The sequence below is a fragment of the Lathamus discolor genome, chromosome 12, assembly GCF_037157495.1.
Source record: "Lathamus discolor isolate bLatDis1 chromosome 12, bLatDis1.hap1, whole genome shotgun sequence".
In the NCBI taxonomy this organism is placed as follows: domain Eukaryota; kingdom Metazoa; phylum Chordata; class Aves; order Psittaciformes; family Psittacidae; genus Lathamus; species Lathamus discolor.
In genome coordinates this window covers 15,134,271-15,158,859 of record NC_088895.1, presented here as the reverse complement: position 1 = coordinate 15,158,859, position 24,589 = coordinate 15,134,271, and the positions used below count along the sequence as shown (strand labels likewise).

The following is a 24,589-nucleotide window of genomic DNA, read 5'->3' as shown; positions in this document are numbered from 1 at the left end:
AGGGCAAAATGATCTTGCACATGAGAAACCTCAAACCCAAAAACAAAACCTAGTGTAAGCAGTATGCAAAACTAATAGGGCGCTGCAGGCTTTGTGCTGGCAAATGTAGAGAACTTATTAGGTACATCTGCAGGCTACAAACTCCTGAGGATTTTGTTGCATCACTTTGGAATCTCACCAGAGTAATTACGGAAATGAATTACATTACCCCACTAGTGCTCCCTCAAAATCTCCCTGTTTTGGGAAGGGACAATTGATAAAAACATTGCATTGTTCAATTAAAACCACGTGCACTGCAAAGGCAAACTGTTCCTGGGCTATTTGTTCCAGTAGATCTGAAGATCTACAGGACCAACACAAATACTCATCTAAGGGGTAAATCAGACACATCAGTCATCAGCTCTGTGCAACCATTAACACATCAGGGCAGCTCATATTCAAGTACCCAGTGTCAGCTCTTTTAATAAAATGGCATGATTAAGTCAATGACAGGTTGTGAAATCTACCAATTTACTAATCTTATCATGACCAGAACTTGGAAACATGACCTCTGTGCCCACTCGCCAGCACCAATTCCTCTGGGCTCTTCATGGAGCTCCTTCTCCCCGAACACACCAAGCCTTATAGTGACATTTCTGACCAGCACCGTCAGAACCATGTTCATGGTGCATCACTCTGAGCATGCAAATTTCCACCCAGGAATTTCTTCTCTGAATAAATTTCTCTGTGGCTTCCCACCCCAGCCAACAGCATTTCATTTACACTTCATGCTGAGATTCCAGTGGCTAACAGGAAAGCCAGCTTCACTGGTCGCTGGGGTTTGGTCCATTCATAGGGTTGTTCAGTTTTGGTTGTTTAGGGGGTTTTGTTGTTTTGTTTTCAATTCGCTCTACAATTAAGGATGCCAAAGGGCTTAAACACAAAACAAAAACAAAAAGGGTACATTCACAACATGTGAAAATCACAAGCGAGCTTCAACCTTCAAGGCATTAAAGCCACATGGTATATAAGGCCACCAAGTATTTAGTGGCTTGCGTGCAGGACACTTAATGTCTGCACACAGAGCGATCCCATTATGTTGCTTTGGTGCCCATGCTAGCTTGGGTAAAACAAGGCTGGCATTTCTGTGTCTTACATAGTTCCAGAAGCTTGCAGAGAGACAGAGCCTGTCAACACTGAACAGATTCCCCAACTTCAGTTCGACTGAAAACAAAACACAACCCTAAAAGATCTTAACTCTTTCCCTTTCCTGCCAAAACATGAGTTCTGGTAAATACAAGCCAGGTCTGGATAACACAACCTGAACAGTCTTAAGAACTTCAATAACATTCCTTTGAGACTCAGCATTACCTTCCCAGCTTTCTTCTGGTTGAATTCTATATTGAAAATTCAGTTCTTCAAATCCCATAAGCCACAAAACATCATTCTTTCTCCCCAGCCTTTGGGCAGAAGCAGCGGAAAGATGGTCCATGCTGCACGCGTGCCTTCGCTGAGCAGCCACGGGTTTCAGTGGTGCAACCTCTGCTCCCTCCCGAGAGGCCTCCTGCAAGCCAGCAGTGTAGAAACATGGCAGGACACATGCAATGATTAGAACGTGTGCTCTGGTCACAGCGACGAGAGCAGTAACAAATAAATTAAACAAGAACCTCTGCACTAACATTACCTATTTACTCTTCCCATTCTTTTCTTAGTTAAATTTTAGGCTTCCTCCCAGTCAAGCTGCCCATGACGTCCTCTGTGCTTAATCCCCTATAACTCTAACAGATGTTTATCTCCTGACAAGCAACAAGAGAAGAAACATGCCACAGACACCTTTCACCCCGCTGGGGCTTTGACCCTGTATCTGAGGCTGACCCTATTTCTTCTTTTGAAAACAAAGCACCTCAGATTCTGTAAGCCTTGAGATGCCTGCACCTCCTGCTTCCTCTCATTGTTCCACTTAGTGCAGCACAAAAGGCAGCCATACCTACCCACAATGTGCATCTACAGAATCTGTGACTGATTCTTATTGGTGATCCAGCATTCAGTGAATAAATGTACCTCTGCGAAGCCAGTAAAGACTTGCATACATGTCACAGGGCCCTAAGTAACCCCACTGCATCGACCTGGAACTTTGGTTGGTAATGCTGCCAGAAGGATTTTCATACTTTCTGTGGCAGAGGATTAATGTGTAGAGATGCATTACATATAGTTCCTAGTTCATGAAACAAAGGCCAGGGTACCAAGGCACCTCCTTCCAAAATACTGAAGTCTGAATTCAATCAGGACAAAGAACTGAGCATAGGGCAAAAAAGTGGCACTGGGTAGAGGAGAAAAAAGTAACCTAGAGAGGTTTCCATCAGGACACAAAGTAAGCCTTTTTAGAGGAAAGGCAAGATACCTGGCTAACACCCTCTAGTGAGAAGAGTGACTGGACTAACCATAAAGTACTCCAGTAGAGCTTATGTATTTAAATATTCAGTATGAGACCCAGAAGGCTGCAAACCAGTTAAGTCAGTGTTAGCAACACTCATTTTTTCGCATTTCATCTGAAATTTTGCCTTCTTACCTATTAAAAATTACTTTGCACTCATTCTCCAGGATAGATGTCAGTCATCTCAGCTGACAGATTTCCCAATGATTGTTGCCACTGCTGTGATTTTGGTCTTCAACATACTGCAGCTACATCACCACAAAACTTTATTTCTTCCTACTACTTACAAATACATTGAAATTATGAACTTAACTTTTCCATTTCTTGTTCACTCTTCTGTATTTGCAAAGCAACCTGTTGCCAAAAGAGGTGATTTAAGGCTCTTGACTGCAATATTCCAACCCAGCATCACTAAGAGCCCACCAGAAAGAAGTGGCTCAGGCAGTAGGTTTTATCAGTCCTTTTTGAACAAGGCATCAGTAGAATGTGCCACGACAGATGAGTGACCTTTCAAGAATCTTTCATTAAGAGGAAGCTTTTTAATAAATAAATAAATAAATGAATAAATAGTTGCCATTTTCTCAGCAGCCTCATAAAACATAAGGGTTTTACGCTGGCTGCAGCTGGAATATACCAGCCTTTTTAAAAAAAGGTGAAAGAGGGAAGCACTTCCCCACCTCCCTGTGGTTCCTCTAGAGCATGCAGCTTTGCTGCGCAGAGGAACATTTGGCCTCCAGCACAAGTACATTAAAACACAAGTTTCTTTTCGCTTTCAGACTTTTGTTTTGTTTTGAAGAAGAGCATCCCGCCAAAAACCAAATCACCACAAAATGTAACATTATAGAACCTGAGCATTTCAGCAGTGTGCTTTTCTTGGCTATCAGTTGTGACGTGTGGTTTGACCTAGCGGTTAACATTGAACCCACAAGTGGCTTTCACTGAACTTTCTCTATAGCAAGAGCATCAAGCATCCCTGAAATCCTCTCACAGTCCACTTTACTCCAGGAAGTATGCCAAAAGGGATGATGAGAAATCCAGTCTCTGCTGCAATTAAATGCAAAAACAGAGATACACAGTTGAACACATCCACCATGCACAAAAGGCTAGTAAAATTCTACAATGCAGACAGGCCGGTACTACACACCCATCAGGTGTGTACCCATCAGTACCCATCAGGTCCTGCGTAAAGGAGTGGCAAACTTTAAGAGCAGCCAGAGTAGATTTTGTTAACTAGGAAAGCAGACCTTGGCACTGATCTAGTTGATCAGCACACTCATCATCATGCAAAGCAAGAAGCAGCATCATTCCTTTACTCCTGACTCAGGGATATCCAACCTGTGACTTGGAGAGTATGTGAGAAATTCACATTTGTGAAATTGTGAGAAATTCACCTGTACCATGGCCCAGCTTCAAATCCTTCAGGAGAGGAAGAAGACCTGAAACATGTACCTGGCAGCAGCAGCATGCTCCCAGACATCCTGCTAGGATTGCCCCAAAGCAGGCGCTACAGATACCCACAGCACATGCAGTGACAGGCGCATAGAAAGCTGTAAATTCAGCACACCTGCACCAGATTTACTGCACAGGCAGAGATCAAGTGTACTGCCCACACTGTGCAGCTGAGCAACCTACTGCAACAAAGCAACAGGACACTAATTATTCAAATACTGGAAGGGAAGCTCCCAGCCCATTCAAACAGAAAACTTGCCTCTCCTTCCTTCAAAGGGTCTCAAAAGCAAAACTCTATTAAAAGATGTGCATACCCAAGATAACTTGAGGGCTTTCTGCTCTCAAGAATTTAAGTGCTTTTGATTACACCAAATTCTCCTACCACAGTATTGACAGAGCAAAGGGGAACAGTCATATTTATAGTTATGTTTTTTTCCTCTAAAAAGGGTGGAAAGAGGCTGGCAAAAGACGCAGGCATGATGCCACTAAGGACAGGGAAAACTGCAGGGAAAAGCAGGGGTGAAATGATACCTTCCGAGATTACTTTGGCAGAAGGCAGCTGCCAGTAGCTATACAGTAAAACAAGAGCCCTGCCCCTATACAGAACAAGACAGGTCCCTAAAATGCACTAATGACCAGAACTTTAGACATACTCATAACTGGCTGGGAAAAACAGGATTACCTTACGCCTCGTGAAAAACTACATTTGTCCCATAGCACTTAAGTGGGGACTTAAAACTGCAGGTATCAGGTCAGTGCCACATAATCTCCTCAAGTTAAAGGTGTCACATGGAGCTACATATACTTTGCAAGTAAGTTTTCTAGCAGAAAGTGGAGTGAAAAGTACAAAGAGACCCTGGCAAACATTGCACAACATAATGGAGTCTATTTTGTTCAACCCCAGGGAGTGTTCGGGGCCCAGAAAAAATGACTGGAATTGTTCAACAGCAAAAAAAAAAAAAAAAAAAACAACCTACAGTTGATTGAAATTGTTCCTATAAGGAACCCCAAAAGAAATTCCCATTTTAATTCCCTTGCCAAAAGCATATACGATGCACACTTAGGAAAGGAGTGAATTTGGTTGGGATGAAAATTCCAAGTGTAGGAGGGAATTAAAAAACACACGTGCACACATCAGCAAAGGTAGCATTGTTATTTCACAAAAGAACACAGCTCTGTGAAAAATCTGAGCTACTCATTTCCAGATTGTATTTTAAGAAAGAAAGTTTAGCAAGCAGACTGACAGACCTCATGCTGACCCAAAATGTCACAGTACTGTAAGTCTCCAGATCAATAGTAACTATTCTTTACATGTATAAACTGACTTGTGACTGATTTCCATACTCAGTATAGCTCATTTTTCTGACACAATCTCATCTAGACCCTGGCTTTCCAGGAAGTTCCTGATGTTACATGGAGTTTAAGATGTGACTTGCTTCTCCAGAGTCTTCTAGGATTCCTGGCAAAAGAAGATACTCTGTGTATTTTACAGCAAGTTGCTAACAAAAATAGCTGGTTTGCTTGCATTCAGTTGTGGGGAATTGTGCTGGATGAACTGAGAAGTGTAGACAGGAAGACGATGACAAAGATGAGTTGAAAATAACACAAATTATTTCTGAGGCATCCTTTAGGTTTTAAAGAAACTGAGAAACCTCAATAGATCCCATGCATCAAAACTACATACATACAACACGACTTGCAAAACTACTGCACGTAACTGCTCTACCTGGACCCATGTAAAGCATTTGACATTGTCCTCCACACCATCCTTGTCTCTAAAATGGAGACACACGGATTTGATGGATGGACCACTCAGTGGATAAGAAATTAGCTGGATGGTCATACTCAAAGAGTTGCAGGTCAACAGCTCAATGTCCACGTGGAGACCAGTGACAAGTAGTGTCCCTCTGGGGTCTGTACTGGGAGCAGTGGTACTAAACATCTTTGTCGGAGACACAGACAGTGAGATTGAGTGCATCTTCAGCAAGTTTCTGGATGACACAAAGCTGAGTGGGGTGTTTGATACTTTAGAGTGAAGGGATGCCATCCAGGGGGACCTGGACAAGCTGTAGGGACTATGGAAAGATGAAATAGGGAGTTTGTAGGGGAGGGGGTAAAACCTACAAGAAAAAATATTTTGTACTTTCTTATCTAGTTGCGACCTCCACTGTTTGGTGGTAAAGTCTTGCATTAACCAGCAATCCTTTCTCCCGCAACTTCTGTTTCTTGTGATATGTGCTGATAGAGGTAAACACTGAAGTTGGCACCAAGAATTCCATGTGAAATAAGACAGGTTAATCGCCACAAATGTAAAGAACTTGTGGAATGACTTGTGGAATATATACATGATGATTTAAGATGCCAAAAATTTCTTTAGAAGCTATGGTTGATCTGGGGGAGGTTTTCAGCTCACCTGGAGACTAGAAAGGCAACTGCAACAACAGGGCGTTCTGTTTCACTAGTTGTTAATAGTTTATTTACAGCAGCAATCTAAGTGTTGTCCTACAAAGACACAACATAGCCATCATCTTCCTCTACAACAGAATGCAGAGGACTGCTTATGTCACAAAGCACCTCAATACATATTTCAGTCTCCACAATCCTTCTTTTCCTTCTCTCTCCTTGTCCAGACTGTCCAAGTGATGAGAGAGGCTGAAGCTAGGCATGCTTGTCCTGGCTTTTCTACAGCAAGCCTGCTAGTTAGTTTCATCTTGCTTCACCCAGAAAAATGTCAGTTAAACTCCGTTATTTACTCATCTGCACATTCTAACTGCCTGCTGAGAAGCAAAATCCTGCACAACAACCTATATTCCAGTCAAAACACTTGGAAGGCTTTGCAAGCATCACAATCTCCCTTACCACACGCTTCACAGATCAAGACCATCGGTCTGTTACCCATGGTCCAAGCGCGTCTTCCCGCACCAGATGCAGCTTTTCCATGGAAAGAAGGACAGGGACATGTTCTCGCATGGGCTGAAAGAAGCTATGAAATTAAGTCCAGTAAATGTCATACTTTTATTTCAGAGGAAAACGTAGGTATATAGCAATGCCAAAATGGGTTAGACTACACCACCCACATTAGCAGCACCTAAAATAAGAGTTATAATCTGCATGGCCTACTTTTGCTCAGGTTGTGCAAGAACAAATAAATTAGATGAAGACTGGTACTGAAAGGACACATCAATGCTGGATTTCCTTTTGAGAAATAGCAGAGGGAACACAAACTCATGCCTTGTCCCATGAGGTCTCTTATTTCCAAGTGAATAACCTATTACTTTTACTAGCTTATGTCTTTGTTTATGGTTTTTAGCTGGGGTGAAAGGAGCAAGGGGCTGGGTTTGCTGATTGTTTTCCCAAAAGATGATAATACTAGGAGATCCAAATAAAAAGCAATATTCCAAATAAGGGTGAACTAGTTACAGAGATCACAGATACCTCTACCATCCTATTTGTGTAATTTCCGGAGGCATGCTGTTGGAGCAAGTCCAGAGGAGGCCACGAGGATGATCAGGGGCTGGAGCACCTCCCATGTGAAGACAGGCTGAGAACACTGGGTCTGTTCAGCCTGGAGAAAAGAAGCTGTGTGGGACCTCAGAGCAGCTTCCAGTGTCTGAAGGAGGCTACAAGGATGCTGGAGAAGGACTCTTCATCAGGGACTGTACTGATGGGACAAGGGGGACAAGTTCAAACTGAAACAGGGGCAGTGCAGGTTAAATACGAAGAAGCAGCTCTTCCCTGTGAGGGTGCTGAGGCGCTGGCACAGGGTGCCCAGAGAAGCTGTGGCTGCCCCATCCCTGGCAGTGCTCAAGGCCAGGTTGGACAGGGCCTTTGGCAAAATGATCTAGTGTGAGGTGTCCCTGCCATGACAAGGAGTTGAAATGAGGTGATCTTAAAGTCTTTTCCAACTCTTAACTATTCTATGAGCCTATGCTGCACTGAGGCATTCCAGCTGCATACATAAGCACATCCAGGTTATTTTCTTCATGATTTCTGTAAAATACCCTGTAACATGTGCGACTCCCCACTTTAGTCGTCAAAATTCAGCAGCAATGTCAATGGGTGTTCTGCTCTCCACACCCAGACTTCAATAAAGCCTGAAGAAACCTCAGACAGATTTGAGTCCTGACTCAAACGTTAAAGTAATTTCATCACTGAGAAAAACAGAAGTGAGAAATGAGACGGTAAGGTTTGTAAAAGCAGGTAAACACTGTTCATCACAATGCTTTGTACTACATCACCTGACCTGCTCACCTTTCACTGTAGATAAAATTGGGCATCTCTTCCCACACTTTGTTTGACCCCTTACTTCTTACCCTACAGCTGCTGTTTCACTACAAGACTCTACTGAAGGCCTTTGTCAGTATTTGGCAGAGCCTGGTTGTTTAGATTTCCAAAAGTAGTGCCTGTGCAAAATGCAACCCAGCCACAAGGCTCCAATGCATCCCTTTCAATTCCACACCACAGCCTTCATTATCAAGGTGGTATCTTTTTGTGCTGTCTCCAAGAGGGTTCGTTCACTGGAGCTAGAGGGAGGGAAGAGGAACACAGAACACGCACACAGAGAAAGGCTGCCCTACAACTGAGAGCAACACTGTCCTTAAAAAGAGGGATGGGGGAAGGGAACTAATGCAAACAGATTATTACAGGAAGAACACAATGCCTCACCATGAAATTAATCAAACTTCCTTTGTTCTATACACAAATGCCAAGCAGAAACAGTGCATTTCTGCTAGAAACCATTTTCCAGGTGCAAGATACTTTATCCACACAGAGCGGTAAAAGCCACAGAGAGAAGGAAGGAAAAAAAAAAGTCAAGAATGCAGAAAGAAATGAGGCTTAAAACACACGACACTCCATCCCATCCCCCCCCCCCCCCCCCCCGCTCATGCCAGCCTCTCATCTATAATCCAACACAAGGGAGACAACAGGCAAACAGCAAGAGGTCATCTTCAAAGGGCTGGTTGCCAAGGGAGGCCAGTGGAAAGAGTGCAGGCATGTCTCCATCAAAGTCCAGCAGCTGTGAGAGAGCCACAGAGGTGCAGCTTCCCCTGGGGCTGCAGGGAAATTCAGGGATGGAGGAGAGAGCTGGAGCCGCTCCAGCCGGCAGCACCACACGCTCTGCACTCTGCAGCAGGGAGAGCACAAGAGAAGGGGTGTGGTATTTCAATCCTTCTCTCCACCCATTTCTGCACTTCAGATACTTTAGTACTGCTTAAACTCATCCAGATAAATCCTGTAGCACCACTACAGCAGGAGGCAGAAGGCAGCACCAAGGACCAACTTTCTGCCCAGTTCCAAAGTAAAGCTTTGGCTCAGTGACTCCATCAGGGCAGGCATGGAACAGGCACAGCAGAGAATACAACCAGCCGTAGTTCCATTAATTCCCACAGAAAATACAAATACATTTTCACACTTGGAGCCTGGGAGATTTGTCCCACAATCAAAACAGAAGTCAGATTCTTGCCAGGGCTCCTCTCACCACCCAGACTTTCCAGTCCCCAGCCTCAGTTGCTCCCCGCTACATTCCATTATTTCTAAGGAATCCGACTTACTCCTCCGTCTTTATATGAAACTACCTGCACTGCATGCTCTGTCCAGTCTTTCCTCGCTCCTCTGCCACAAATCATTCCCTATCCCCTTGTTCAGACCCAGTCTGCCTCAAATCCCTTCACACATCTCTTACATCATAAGAGGAAGAAAAATATTGACATCAGCTATGGGTATTACAGCTCCTAACTATACATTTTCCTTCGTTATGTTACTACAGTTACAAAGGTTTGGACACCTCCCCTTACTGACCTCGGCATGCATTTCTCTGAAGCTTAACCTTTAAGTTTTCTAGATTTATAAATAGGTGACTTGAGGATAACTGTCATATTCTTGCATAGATTATAAAGTGCTGTCCTGCTCTACACTAACCTGAGCTCACATCACAGCAACCAGCACACACCCAACAAAATACCTGGGATTTTATTTTATTTTACAATCTGAAGATTGAGTTCCATTTAATTTTTCTACTTTTAATCTAATTTTTCAAAGTGAACCTTTTAGTCAGATTTGTGTTTGCATTTTATATGCCATCCCGAAGCAATACACAAACAGGTAAAGTTTACAGAAGTTCTGTTTCAAACTCCAGCTGCCACATATCTTTTTATATCCCAGTTTTCCCACTCTGTGCTCCAAGTTTTCCTTAACTTTACTCTCCAAGACCTGACCCTTGACCTCTTTTTCAGTTTGACAGCCTTCTACACTTCAATGGATCTGCTTCCAATTTATGACTTCTGCCCATGTGAAAACATTTTAAGGCATTCAGGAAATTTTAGAGCGGAAGGAGCCAACTGATTCTGAAAGCACAGGTCTCCAAGCAGGTACAGCCTCCTGTCTCTTTCCAGACTGTCTCCTCTTCCTTCAACATCAAGCTCTCATGATATTACCTCTACAGCCTCCTTCATGCTCTACCCCTGCTTTGTGTTTACATCCACTGGGCAAAGCCCAAACATCATGCCTAATTTTACATGCACTTCATCATGTCCAATGTCATAACAGATACCAACATAACCTCACCAACTTATTTACAATGGAAATATAGGTGAAGCTAAAGCCTCCGCTGCAACTCCACGAGACAAGGCTCTAGAATAGGCAGTATGCAGAGGAATGTGATCTCCTTTACTGGATAGCGAGGTGACTTTCTCATTGTACTTCAGCTTGTCTCTCAGCAGAAACTGGATGCACTCCCCTTGCGCAAGGCCTCTCACACCCTTCCCTACCCCACAGGTCCAAGACTCTCTCAAGGGCACTCACTCCGCTTCCAAGTCCCTGGCGTGAAGAACACAGCTCGTAGGGAGACACCGACCATCCTGCGTTACAGCCAGCCTCAGCCTCTTCACATGGTGGCTCCCGAGCCTGAGTGCACCCACGAACAGACAGGCAGACTCCTTGTGCTATACTATACTGCTGCATTACACCATGGTGGGGAGAACAGACCAGCCAGCTCCATGGATCTCACCCTGTCAGAGGATGGAGGCAGCTGGATTCCTATTCCAGAAAAGTCATTTCCCTTTATGACTGTATGGAAATCATTCCTTTCTCCCTCTGCTAAACTTCCTCATAGTATAGGGAAAAGATGTCCCTGCCCATGGAGGAATTGAGTACTTAAGAAAAAGTCCTGGCCAACATTATGGCACATAATATCAGCTGCAAAGAGGTGTTCCTGAAAAAGGATTAAGCTTTAATGAGGGTTTTTTTTTTTTTTTCCCCACAAAAGAAAATATCTGGTGCATTGGGTTCTCCATTTCAGATAAAGTAATGAGTAACTGCACTGCTTTCAGAAGTCTTGTTATAAGAATCCAGTGAATATTGAGACCTTCTATGTTATCAGATGGGAAGAAATAACCCAAATTCACTGGGGAAAAGAATGCCCTTCTGAAGAACAGCCACCTGATGGCAGCCTGTGGCTTCAGTCCTATTGTTCCAAGTGGCAACTGGCAACCATTTTAAGTGAGATTTGCTGTACACTGAGTCACCACTGAAGAATGTTCTGCAGTAGGGAGAATGACTTCAAAATAAAAAGCTATTCTTAATCCTAACGTAGCACATTGCTGAAAGAGTCACTGCAAATATTCCCATTCCACACACCATGAAATTCTTTTTCCCTCTTTCAGCCTCAGTTTTATTTTGCACAGCAAATAGCCAACTTTGATGCAAAGCTGCCTCCACAACTCGATCCAGCACCCTTTTCAAAACACCACATCAGCATCCGAGGCTGATGTACACACAGCTTCACTCACTGCTCATGGTCTGTGCTTTGGCATCTTGAGCCAGGAGACTATTCTGCACTCAAGAAATCACAGTCCTTCATTCTTCCCGATGTTTCAAAGGCATTTTAGAAGCTTAGCACTTGGTGTCTACAGGATTAATTTTATATTCTTCAAAGTCAAACTAATACTAATGAAAGTTTCTGAAATTCTGGAGACTTGATGCACTCCTCTTTCATTATGAAGAGGTTAATTCCCTGACCTAGGAGCAAAATTGAACGTCACTTTGAATACAGAACTGCAGAACTGAACTGTTTTACAGAACTGTAAGCCAAAACAGCTTTCCTCTGCTTCTTCTCCGACACTGTGTTAATGCTCATGCTTACCACACTACAGCATCCTATATAAAGGAGGAAAAAACAAGGTACCAGAAGATTCTAAAGTTTAAAGTTTACCTAAGCTTTATGTACAAATAATTTTCTGACACTGCTGGTCTACACATTCATTTTTATCTAACTGCACAGGAATCTAAGGCTGAAGTAGCAAGTGTTTCATAATTCAAGCATGAGATGTAAGGTAACCCCATTCAGCCTGATTTTTACATAGTTGTGCTGTATTTCAGGATACGAGTTTTCCCTCCTTCTTTCCGGACTTCTCCTTCCTATGGCCACTGAGCTATTGCCTCATCTCTCTTCCACACTACCCCTTCACTTCTGTTTTTCCATCCACCCTTTCTTCCTCGTTTTTTGTTTTTAACCCAACTCCGGTAGCACTGGCATACAGCCCATCCTAAAAAGTGTAGCAGAGCTCATCAGCCTGGGTTTAGTCCTGAGCATCTGCTGTTGGCACATCTCACCACTAAGGTATGCCTCATGGACTGGGAAATTAATGGTGTAAACTGTACCCCAAGAATACAGCAGTTGGGGTGAATGAGTGCTGTCTGCAGGACATTTCCCTCATGTTAGAAAAACTAGACCAGTGAACGAGGTAAGATACTATGAGAAAACAAAATACAGTATTGCGGTTAAAGCAGCTGAATGCTTCTCAAGAGACTGATTGCTGCCTCTGCCACAGAGTTCCTATGCAGTGTTGGGCAAGTCACAAGAACAGCCATACAGGGTGTGACCGAAAACCCAACCAGCAGTGCCCTATCTCCAGCAGTGGCCGACTGCAGAAGTTTGGAGAACAGGGAAAGCAGAACAGATACAGAATGATTCTTCTTTTGACATAGCCTCTTAATTAAGGCTAGTGATTGAAAGACTTCCACAGCTGAGACTTCACCCAGAACATTGTATTTCATAGTAAATGATGCCTCTACGTACAGTGATTTTGCCTAATCCTTTTTTGGATGACACCCAGTAATTTTAGGCTCAGAAGCCTCAAGTGAATAGTTTTCTTGACACTAAGGAGTCAGTCTCTTACCCCACCATTCTTCTTGGAGGGACATCAGACCAGTACTAGCATTCAACTCCCTGTTTAATACACTCACCCAGATTAACAGAGTTTTTTATGAAAGATCAGATCATCTTGCAGTAACTAACTTCATGAACTAGTTTGCTAAGCTGGAAATTAATACTATGCACTGTGGACACGTGTCTGCGGGTACTTCAGCTGATAAGCTCCTCTTGTTATCCTTCCCCAGTTCAGCAGAAAAAGGCTAAGACATCTAATATTCTTCATGTTATGCTTTAAGGATGCATTTTGTCACCAGCCTCAAGTAACATGCTTTAGAAGACGTGTGTGGAGGAAGAGCTGGGGAGAAGTTCTCCTCTTTCTCCCCACCAATCACTGTCACCTGAAGCACTATAATTTATATTCCCCATCATCTTCAGGATGCATTTGAATCTAGTCTGTCAAACAGGACAACAAACGAGAGACCACAACCTTTAATTAAACATTACAGAACTCACAATCCTAAAACTGAAGATGCAGCTGTTCAAGCAAAGTTCCTTTGCACGCTGAGGTGCCAGACAGAATTCCTGGATTCGTATCTGCAATACTATTGTTCAATTAAAAAAAAAAAAAGCCACATTTTTGTCTAGATTAATAATCTTTTCCAGTTTCCTTAAACAAAATGAATGAAATGAATGAACAAACAAATCAGACACTGCAATTGACAGTGGTACAGCTCAGTTCCTATAAATTCCCTCAAGCTGGAGTCTGAGTAAAACCTGTTCAAGATCAAACTCATCTGCTCACTATCATCATCAGCTTCCTGTTCATTCATCAGTATATGAATGGTTACAATAGGGCCATCGAGACAAAAGATGGCTTCAGAGAGAATGTCTGACAGAGGAAGAAGCTACATCAACCTAATGCTCCTTTGTTCAAAGAGCTCTGAACATTAATAGCAGCTAAAGACAAGGCAGCTGCTGCACAGAATTAGAAAGAGACAGAAAGAACAATTACTTCCTGGCAACGTTTCTTCCCCTGCAGCTCAAAAAAAAACCCTCTACAGAACTTATGCTGAACAGTAAGAGAATGGGACAAACTGGAGACTTAGTCATCTTCTCCCCATTCCCATTAGTGACCAATTCAACTCTGTACCCACCAGACATGCTAACAAACTGGTGCTCTAGATCTCCTGCACTAACTGCACACACCAACTCAGCTCCTTTGCTCTCCAAAAATAAGGGTAAGGGCAATGTCACATTATGCAGCAACCCCCCCAAGGCCCTCAAAACCAAAACAGATCGTCCCTGTGCTCTCTCAAATTCCAAGAAGAAAGCTACAGCCAAAGTAACAGACTGAAAAAAAAAAAACCATGGAAGAAAAAGCTATCAAGGGCTCTCACATGTTAGTTGATGAGAATAGGAAGACCCAAGCCGCCACAAGCTGGTAGAGCCTGAAGCATGTAGTACAGAATTCCCACCATGTGCTTGCTGTAATCTTGCATCCCTTCACAACCATCTGCTACTGGCGGCTGCCGGTGTCACTGCAGCAGAGCAATTTCTTTTTGTTAACTTGGGATGGCAGTTGTATTAATTCACTTGGTTGCATGAATCAAAAGGCCATGGATACTGTAGACAAAGTGACCACACAAGGTCAGTAGAGCATACAGGACATCAGTTAAAACCTCTTTTATAATTCTATAGTTCACTAGAAGCAAAAGCATGAAGATACTATACTGATGGCAGAACCCTCTAATCCACCATATCCTGTGGGTAGAGAAACCTCTGCTTTATTAACTGCTATCTACTGCCACAGACTGCAGTACCCTGTCCCCCGTGTATTTGGGTGGGATTACTAAAAAGGAATAATTTTAAAGCAGATGCATAAATTCCCAGGAAGTCATGGTAACTGCTAGGATTCCCACCCCATAGAATTTTTCCTTAGCCTCTTGTATCATGAAGGGAGAGTGCCTCCAGCACTAACAAAAGTACATGTTGGAGCCCATCTCGGAGCTCTGCAAGATGTGCAAATTCCCTGGTGCCTGAAGGTTTGGTAACTAGAAACCAACAACTGGAGTATTTCAAGTGTATTGAAGCTCTTTCTACCAGTGTCAAGTATCAAATCAGACACATCTGTGGAAGGAGCATGGCAGAAGTGAGATTCAGGGGGGTGGAGAGAAGTTTTGATGCTGATCAGCAAAATGGAGAAATTTCCACATGAGACAGTATAGGAATGCCAGCATCATCCCACATGCTCCACAATAAAGAGCATGCACCTCTTTTTTTTTTTTTGAGCAGGAACTTATTAAGGTAATAAACCGATTTAGCAGACTCCAAACGCAGCTTTGACCCAGGAACAAAGCATGGAAGTCAGTAGTATATGCAGTCAGACACCTTTCCCTCATGACAGATTTTCAGGCTTTAGAGTGCCACAGTTTTGGGTACTAATCTGAACTGCACTGCAAATAGTCTCGTGGCTGTGGATAAAGGAAAGCTGGAGATTCTGCCAGATAGAAATAACCACTGTGGTTTCTGGCATCCTGAATACATTTTGGGACTGAGATAATCCCATTAGATCCTTCTTCTCAAACAGTCAGCAAGTGAAACAAAGCAGAATGGTGAAGGCGTTACTCAGTTTCCAAGTTAACAGCGTCCCAGAGACTGTTGGGTGCAGCGTTTCCCTCCCTGTGGCCCTGTCCCACAGACGTACCCCGAGTCCATACCAACAGCATGCAGACAATGCTCACCATCCAAGGAGAAGCGCTTGTTCTGCCTGAGCTCCAAACATGTACAAAATCAGGGCAACGCACTAATACATGTTGCCTCTCCGGTAATACTCAGGCTTTGTGTCATGCCCAAAGTCACAGAGTTTTTAGGTATCAGACTGTACTAGCTCAGGTCTTTTGCCATACACTGTACACCTCTGGAAGAAAAAGCTACACTGCCATGCCCTAGGCTCGCAATTTCACAGGGTTCCCTTTGAAGAGCTGTTTTCTATCCCTCACCTTTATCATCAAATGGAGATTCTGAAACACTCTTCCACAGCTGCAGTATATAAAGAGAAGTGAGGTTTGTAAAGAAGAAGATTGGAAACTCCTTCCATCCCTGCACATCTGTTTCAGAAAAGTCACACCTCTCCTTCCTCCTTTCCACACACAAAACGGGGAGAACAACTGTTACGTTCCCATTCAATTTATGCCTGAACAAGCCTGTGCTTCTTGACAATGGACAAGGCTTATCACCTCTCCTCTGCCTCCACCTTGCCTGTGCTCTACTTTTTTTCATATAAATCCCAGAAATGTTTAACTGTAATTCTCAACAGAAAACAAAGTAGTTTCCATTTTAATAAGGAAGGCAGCCTGAAAACAAGCAGTCCTTCCTTTGCCATTTTCCTACTTTATCCCACATGGACACCACAAGTGAGAGAATAACACACGTGTAAGCTGTGCAAAGATAAGGAAAACTGCAAACTTGCAGATAGTTACTTCAAAGTGCTTAAGCTCCGTGCTACTTATGAAAGCATTCTGTATGCTCAGGTACCCCTGCTCTGTCTCTGTGGCACGCACTTCACCTCTCTAAACTGTCTTTAAGAAGGAAAAAAAACCCCAACCTGTCTCACAGGCTGTGATTACATCAGCAAGAGCTTCTCCTTTTCTCTATCAATCCTGCCTTACTCAGGGCTTTGAAGGCCTCCGTGCGCTGCTGCCATGTGCTTTGATCTTTCCATTTTATGCCCCAGGGCCAGCGCTGATAGTATCTGCTCTGCCTGCACAGCTTGGGAAAGGCAGCGGCACCCATTCCTGTCCAAGAGCTCTTTGTTCACACACCAAAACGCATGTGCGGCCACTGACCCCACGGAGGCAGGCGGAAAACACAGCCCTTGCGCGCAGCCTGCCAGAACAGCGTTTGGACACACGATGTTTTTCCTCCTGTTCAAAAGCAGTTGAGTGCGGAACTTTTTTAGTCTTTGAGCTACGCAAAGCACAGTGTCTGTATGCCAGCCACATGCGTGCTGGTTCCTCCAGACTCTGTCTTGTTGGTATTTAATGATGATATGAAGGCACATCAGCTTATGTCTCTTGTAACACAGAGGTGGGGAACATCAAACCAAAGCATGTCAATTATCACAGATTATGGACTGGAGGTTTTCTTTAACTCCTGCACTTGGCAAAACCATGCAGAAAGACCTGCACAGCCAACACCTATACAGCCAGGCAACTTCCCTTTGCAACCAATGATTTAAGGCAGGCAGCAGCTTCCTGAAACAGTAAACCCAAACACTGCATGCCACAAATCCTGTTCTGGGGCTTTTTGCTTTCCCTTCTGCCATGGCACTAACTCTCACTCTAGAAAACTCACTTTGGTGTAAGATCACAGAGAGGAAAGCAGATGATCTTCTCTGAGATTCTTAGGCCTACACTAGTATACATTTTCCCTGGCATTTGAACAGTTAAATGAGAAAGCAAGGTTTTCAGGTATTAATAACCAAGCATTTCAAGGACAGAACCCTTTATGTTAAAGTCATACAACAGCGGAAACTCTAGAGAAAAATCTGCTTATTTTAGCAACTAAATTCTTGACACTTTTTGTGTTCAGAAAAAAGGCAAAGGTAGAAAGTGAAACAGTGGCAGAGCAGCAGCAAAATACAGCTGGAGATACTATCAACAGTTAAGTGCTGGATCCTCAAATGCCTAAAGATGAAAGGACATGATCATTAAGGGCAGTTAAGATAAATTTAGCTTTAAATTTGGAGATCTGACATACAGCACTATCATCATCATCTGTGCAACAGATACAGCCAGTCATTTCAATATTACCCCTCATTAGCTGGTAATGGCTAAGCAGCTTTTGATTGTCCCTTCAATGGCACCGATTGCTAAAAGATTTCTTTCCCTCAGTTTCATACAGTGGAAACAAAAGGATCTCAGATTCAGACCTTCCCTAAACCCACACATGAATATTGTCAAAAAATTATTACCAAGAGACAAAGTATTGCTCTAGAAAACCCGTGAACAACTTGTGGCTAGGCTAGTGCCACTGCTGCTCTGGCAGGAAAAACCAAGTGCACTGAAGCCCAGCTTACACCACATTTAGTCCATGAAAAGATATGGTTGTCAAGCAAATGAAAAGAAGCCATGTCGAGCAGCATCATCCATAGTTAAGTGGCATGCTGCATACACTGGAGAAAGAGCCTTCCTGCTGCACAGCACTATAAACCCAGTGGCTTTTCTTACAAACACGGTGTCTTTCCATTTGGTTTTGGCCATCCAGGGGCAAGTGCCAGAGCTGCCACCCGCTCATCAGCTGGTTTATTGCCGAACTGAGCGTTCCACACATCTGAGGCACAGCATCAGGCCTGAGATTCTGCAGGCTTTAGCAAAGGGGAAAAAAAGGACTTCTGAAAGCCCTTTCCAGAACATGCCTCGTTCTAAAGAGTCTGATGGCAGGGGCTGGAACTGGATGATCTTAAGGTCGCTTCCAACCATAACTATTCTATGCTTCTGTGATCTCCTCCCCATCACCTAGTGGAGGTGAATCTCATCCCAGATGGCAGCAGCATGTTTTCACCACCAGATCAAACTGGAAGCAGCCAAGGGAACTTCCAACAGGACCCCTATATTTGGCCGGCCTTTATGGGAGAGGGCACTTTCAATCCGTATTTCTCACAACTTAGTTCTTGGAAAATCCTTAAACTGGGACAAACAGCATTTGAAGAATTTTTTTTAAAAAAGCCGTCAGACCAAGACAGTGAAGGCACAGCCAAAAGAAACCCCGACCTTCTCTGCCATCTCACACTGCAGTTGCAGGCAGCTGCCTGTTCCATGCTAAGGCCACTACACACTGCCAGCTGCAACCCCATTCCAGGTTTTACCCTGAGCCGCTCCTCCCAGTACTTCAAAGGGAAAGTATTTTTGTACAGCCCAGCAAGGAGTGTAAACTGCCCAGCTGCTTCCAAAGAAAGATGATTTAACCCCTAGGTACCCAGTGCCTATGTCCTCAGCAGGGGATGTGTGTGCAACAAAAAATAAACCCAACAGCAGCTTAAAAATCCAGGTTGCTATGTCAGTGACTCAACTGAAAAGTGGCCTATCAGTAGTCACCTTCCCATTTCCCATCCCTCTTTCTTTTTTTGGAAGGGAGGAAGAGCAGAGAGAAACTAGAACTTCTGAAACAAATTTATGAGTCAAACAGATACTTCCCATAACAAATCAGAATTGTGCTTAAATGGCTGGAAGACCCCATTTCTCTCAATAACGCAGAGTCAGCTATAAACACCTAAATATGCCCTCAAGCAAGCCCACAGGACCCCACATATTCAGCATTTTGCTGCAAACTCCAGTAAATAACCACCCCCGTCTCTAACTCATTCTGCCGGCAGTAGCAAGCCGGAGGACAGGCTCCCTCGCAGCCGAGACCTCAGATAACTGCAGAAAATAATGAAATGGTCTGGATGCCTTTATGCTGAAGGCAACTGAAAAGGTAGAGGAAGACACTAAATACTGCTCTTCTTACTGGAAAATGGGACCAATAAGATGTCATTTGTTACGGGGTTCCTTCTGAATTTTAAGTTTCTGTGCTCTGCAGTTATTTCCCCTAACTTGGGGCACATCTGTGGACCACTGCCCATCACTTCTTGGCTTCCCTTGGTTCTCAAGTTTGTTTCAGGCCAAGAAAGTTCGCAGCCAGTTGCATACAAATACTTATAACCAGCCTTTCATCAATTCACAGGGACCCACAGAAAGGCACTCATCTATCTTAACTGAGGATGGGTAATGGTTAGGGAGACCCCACCTTTGTGCAATACTAGAGAAAAAAGTAACTCCGGCTGTAACTTTGAGACAGGCATGCCCCAGCAGCCAGCTTTTTGATCTGCTTCACTTGAACTTTAGTTCTTGCTGTCGAATCCCTAATTTTGACTTTATGAAAGTCACAGAACTGATTTCCAAAACACCACCAAATAGCTTTAATCATGAAAGTAAGGTCTCTTGATACAAGAAATACTAACCCTAGACGCTCTGCCTGCAACCCGTGTGGAAGTAACTTCATCATGAAATATCAAAACATAACAGAAATAGTCCCACCTGTGAAGTCATACGAAGGATAACCACAACTCGGGCACCAGTGATTATTCTAACAAGCCCTGAAGGACTAGGCTGAGAATGTTAACATTCTACAACACCTTGGCATTTCCCTTCAACCTCCTTTTAGACCTGGCTCATGCCAAAGAATTATACTAAAAATGCCACTTAAGGAGCATCACATACAAGAAATTATCTTCTTAATTCTCCTTCACTGCACATCTCTGCCTAGATACAGCAAAGGCAACTAGCTTTTATCAGATACCGCCAACCGCATAGGATTAAAGCATCACATTTCAAAACAAACCAAAGCTTCCTTCTCTACCCTGAAAAAAACAACAGGAAGAGAAATTCAACTATGTAAAGATTGACTCTGGATTATTTATAGAATCATAGAACAGTTTGGGCTGGAAAGGACCTCAAGATCATCCAGTTCCAACCCCCCTGCCATGGGCAGGGACACCTCGCACTAAACCATGCCACCCAAGGCTTTGTCCAACCTGGCCTTGAACACTGGCAGGGATGGAGCATTCACAACCTCCCTGGGCAACCCATTCCAGTGCCTCAGCACCCTAACAGGAAAGAACTTCTTCCTTATATCCAATCTAAACTTCCCCTGTTTAAGTTTTAACCTGTTACCCCTTGTCCTGTCACTACAGTTCCTAATGAAGAGTCCCTCCCCAGCATCCCTATAGGCCCCCTTCAGATACTGGAAGGCTGCTCTGAGGTCTCCACGCAGCCTTCTCTTCTCCAGGCTGAACAGCCCCAACTTCCTCAGCCTGTCTTCATACGGGAGGTGCTCCAGTCCCCTGATCATCCTCGTGGCCTCCTCTGGACTTGTTCCAACAGTTCCATGTCCTTTTTATGTTGAGGACACCAGAACTGCACACAATGCTCCAGGTGAGGTCTCACAAGAGCAGAGCAGAGGGGCAGGATCACCTCCTTCGCCCTGCTGGTCACGCTCCCTTTGATGCAGCCCAGGATACAGTTGGTTTCTGGGCTGTGAGCACACACTGAAGCTGGCTCGTGTTCAGTTTCTCATTGACCAACACCCTCAAGTCCTTCTCTGCAGGGCCGCTCTGAATCTCTTCTTTGCCCAATCTGTAGCTGTGCCTGGGATTGCTCCGACCCAGGTGTAGGACCTTGCACTTGTCATGGTTGAACTTCATAAGGTTGGCATCAGCCCACCTCACAAGCGTGTCAAGGTCCCTCTGGATGGCATCCCTTCCCTCCAGCGTATCAACCAGACCACACAGCTTGGTGTCATCGGCAAACTTGCTGAGGGCACACTCAATCCCACTGTCCATGTCAGCGACAAGGATGTTGAACAAGACCAGTCCCAACACCGATCCCTGAGGGACACCGCTCATTACTGGTCTCCAGCCAGACATCGAGCCATTGACCACAACTCTTTGTGTGCAGCCATCCAGTCAGTTCTTTATCCACCGAGTGGTCCATCCATCAAATTGATGTCTCTCCAATTTAGAGACAAGGATGTTGTGTGGGACAGTGTCGAACGCCTTGCCCAAGTCCAGGTAGATGACATCAACTGCTCTACCCCTGTCCATCAGTTCTGTAGCCCCATCATAGAAGGCCACCAGATTGGTCAGGCAGGATTTCCCCTTAGTGAAGCCATGCTGGCTGTCACCAAGCACCTTGTTGTTTTTCATGTGCCTTAGCACGCCTTCCAGGAGAATGTGCTCCCAAGATTTTACCAGGCACAGAGGTGAGACTGACTGCTCTGTAATTCCCCAGGTCATCCATTTTTCCCTTCTTGAAAGGGGGGGTTATATTTCCCTCTTTCCCGTCGTCGGGAACTTCACCTGACTGCCATGATTTTTCAAATATGATGGCCAGTGGCTTAGCAACTTCATTCGCCAGCTCCTTCAGGACCCGCGGATGGATTTCATCAGGTCCCACAGACTTGTGCACGTTCAGGTTCTTAAGATGGTCTCAGACCAGAACCTCTCCTACAGTGGGCCCAAGGTCTTCATTCTCACAGTCCCTGCGTCTGCCTTCCAGGACTTGGGTGGTGTGGTCAGAGCATTTGCCAGTGAAGAATGAGGCAAAGAAGTCATTCAGAACCTCAGCCTTCTCCAAATCCAGGGTAGCCAGTTCTCCCGATAGCTTCCGGAGGGGCCTACGTTGTCCCTAGTCTGTCTTTTATTTGCAATGTACCTACAGAATCCCTTCCTGTTATCCTTAACATCCCTAGCCAAGTTTAATTCTAACTGGGCCTTAGCTTTCCTAACCTGGTCCCTAGCTTCCCAGACAACATTCCTGTATTCTTCCCAGGCCGCCTGTCCTTGCTTCCACCTTTTATAAGCCTCTTTTTTCCTTTGAAAATTAGATTATTTAGAGGTTATCATCATTTTTTCCTGTCTTCTAGTCCACTGTTCAAGGGAAACACCTGCAAATACTGTTCTACAGAGCCACAAAATTTAACTAAGATTATATGTTATCTGACTCCTTGCTACTCTTCCTTGTTCTAGAACTATTGCCTGCTCTAAGACATCTTTGTACCAAGAACTTAAGTGATTTATAGCTTAGTTTCTTTCAAGTAAACAGAACCTCCTATATAAAAATATCCACATGTATATGGAAGGTTGTCAATGCTGAAGAAGCAAGACATCTATGCTGCCTGCTTAGTCTCTCACATGTAAAAACTGTCATCTTGCATCAGAAATTAATCTTATCTCAGATCTTCCACAAAAATTTGATGCACTATTTCAGTGCTATTGCTCCAAGGGAAGAGAAACAGCAGACACCCAGTACTTACCCTCAGGAAAGTTGGGCACTGGACTACTCCTTCAGAACATTCCCCTACATACCACAGTGCCTACTTAATTTGCAATCATTATTGCATGACAGATACTGAAACCATGGAGTTCTCTTTAAACTCGGGCAAAGACCTTCACCATGGACCTGTTCAAGAGAGACCTCCAACTTGGACTCTCCTTTGTACAGTCCATTTTAGAAGTGAATTGCTTGAAAACTCCAATCTTCTGCAGCATTCTACAACAGCACAGATGGCAGGACAAATTATTTGGAATGGATTTGTTTTGATTTATTAATACAAGCTTTATTTTCACACCATGCCACAATCACAAAAAGCCTAAGGTTAGAGTAGTCCCACAATCTAAACAAATAACACACTTAGGAAGTTGTTTTTTCACTCTTATGACAGGATTTAGTTCTGCATACTGCTGTCATACCAAGCTTGCTGTTTTTCACTTAGATGCACTCTAACAACCCCTTAAAAAAGGGAAAAACTGAGATAGGTCTGAGAACATAGCAGTGTTTGCTGCCCTGTGGAGAAGCTGCTTTATGAACAGCGCACGCAAAGTTAATTTTTCAAGAGCAGTAACAGTCTCATTTCTTATCTAAGCATGTTCAGAGGACCAAACACAGCACAGAACCACCCACTGCACAGTTCTAGTGCAGCAGACCACACCACTCTCACTTCTTCACCATAGATGAATCACTGCTACAAGGTTCCCATCTCCCTTTTCTTGGTATCCTGTACAATTTTCAGTTTTATCAGTTTTCCTTTCTTTCCAAACCTCTCACCTCTTGTCCACTTTGTGTTGCATACCTATTCACTGCTTCATTCCACACTCTGCCACGTCCTTTTGAATCTCACCTGTTTCAAGACCACCCTGCTAACTTTCACTACAGGCCCATCCACTACCAGAAGCACAGACTGCAAGCTTTTATGTGCATCTTTCCTACTTCATGTCTATAGCGTCTCCTAAAGTCTACCATCGTCTCTTGATGGCACCTGCAGCTCTAGGACTCCCCAGGAAAGAGCAACATTTGCCTTCTCAACCTTTAGCATCTCTTCAGAAACTTTTGTTTCAGTCTAACAATCATGGCACTGCACTCCCTGACAAATACTTCAAAGCATACCAACTCTGAATACCAGAAAATACCAGAAAATACCAGCAAAGCTGGCCTCAACCTTTTCTCTGTGCTCCAGTCCTCTCCAAGCAAGCACGTCACCACTGTAATCTCTTGCTAGTCTCCCCACATGTGCAAAATCTCCAAGATTACCTCCCCAGGTTAAAGCTAGAGGAGCTCTAGAAAAGCTCGATGAATCTTTCTTCACATGGTACCCAGCCATCAAATCCTAGAGTCCTTCCGTTTGTTCTTCATCACCCTTCAGTTTCCCAGTATTTCATATTTTTCCCCAGTTCCCTTCAAGCTGCTACTCATGCATGAATGGCTCACAGAACACAGTCCAAAGACCCATTAAGTGACATTACTGCCTGAAGGCCCATCCCTGCTAGGATATTTACCTCACACATGTAACAGGAACTGTGCCTGAATGAAGGTATCTCGGGGCACAATTCTTGTACTTACCCCACATCTTTAGCTAAGGTAACACTCTTCCGTCAGTAAGTTTATTCACCCACTACCTGCCTCAGCAATAGATATATCATCCTAGTCTTAACATCAGAGATGCAGTTCCCCACCAGATAATGAGGCAGGAACAGGCCAACA

The 24,589-nt window shown here is 44.0% G+C and overlaps 1 protein-coding gene across 8 annotated transcripts in view; it reads right to left on the bottom strand.

Annotated features, from left to right (window-relative positions):
- ZNRF3 (zinc and ring finger 3) overlaps positions 1-24,589 on the bottom strand; it is a 93,618-nt gene that overhangs the window by 36,827 nt on the left and 32,202 nt on the right. The window contains exon 1 of one of the 8 annotated variants that reach the window (XM_065692821.1): positions 1,351-1,369. The exons of the other annotated variants lie outside the window; for them this stretch is intronic. The gene's annotated coding sequence lies outside the window, so the exon portion shown is untranslated. Of the gene's footprint in view, positions 1-1,350; positions 1,370-24,589 lie in introns of those variants that run through there. 8 annotated transcript variants of the gene reach the window in all.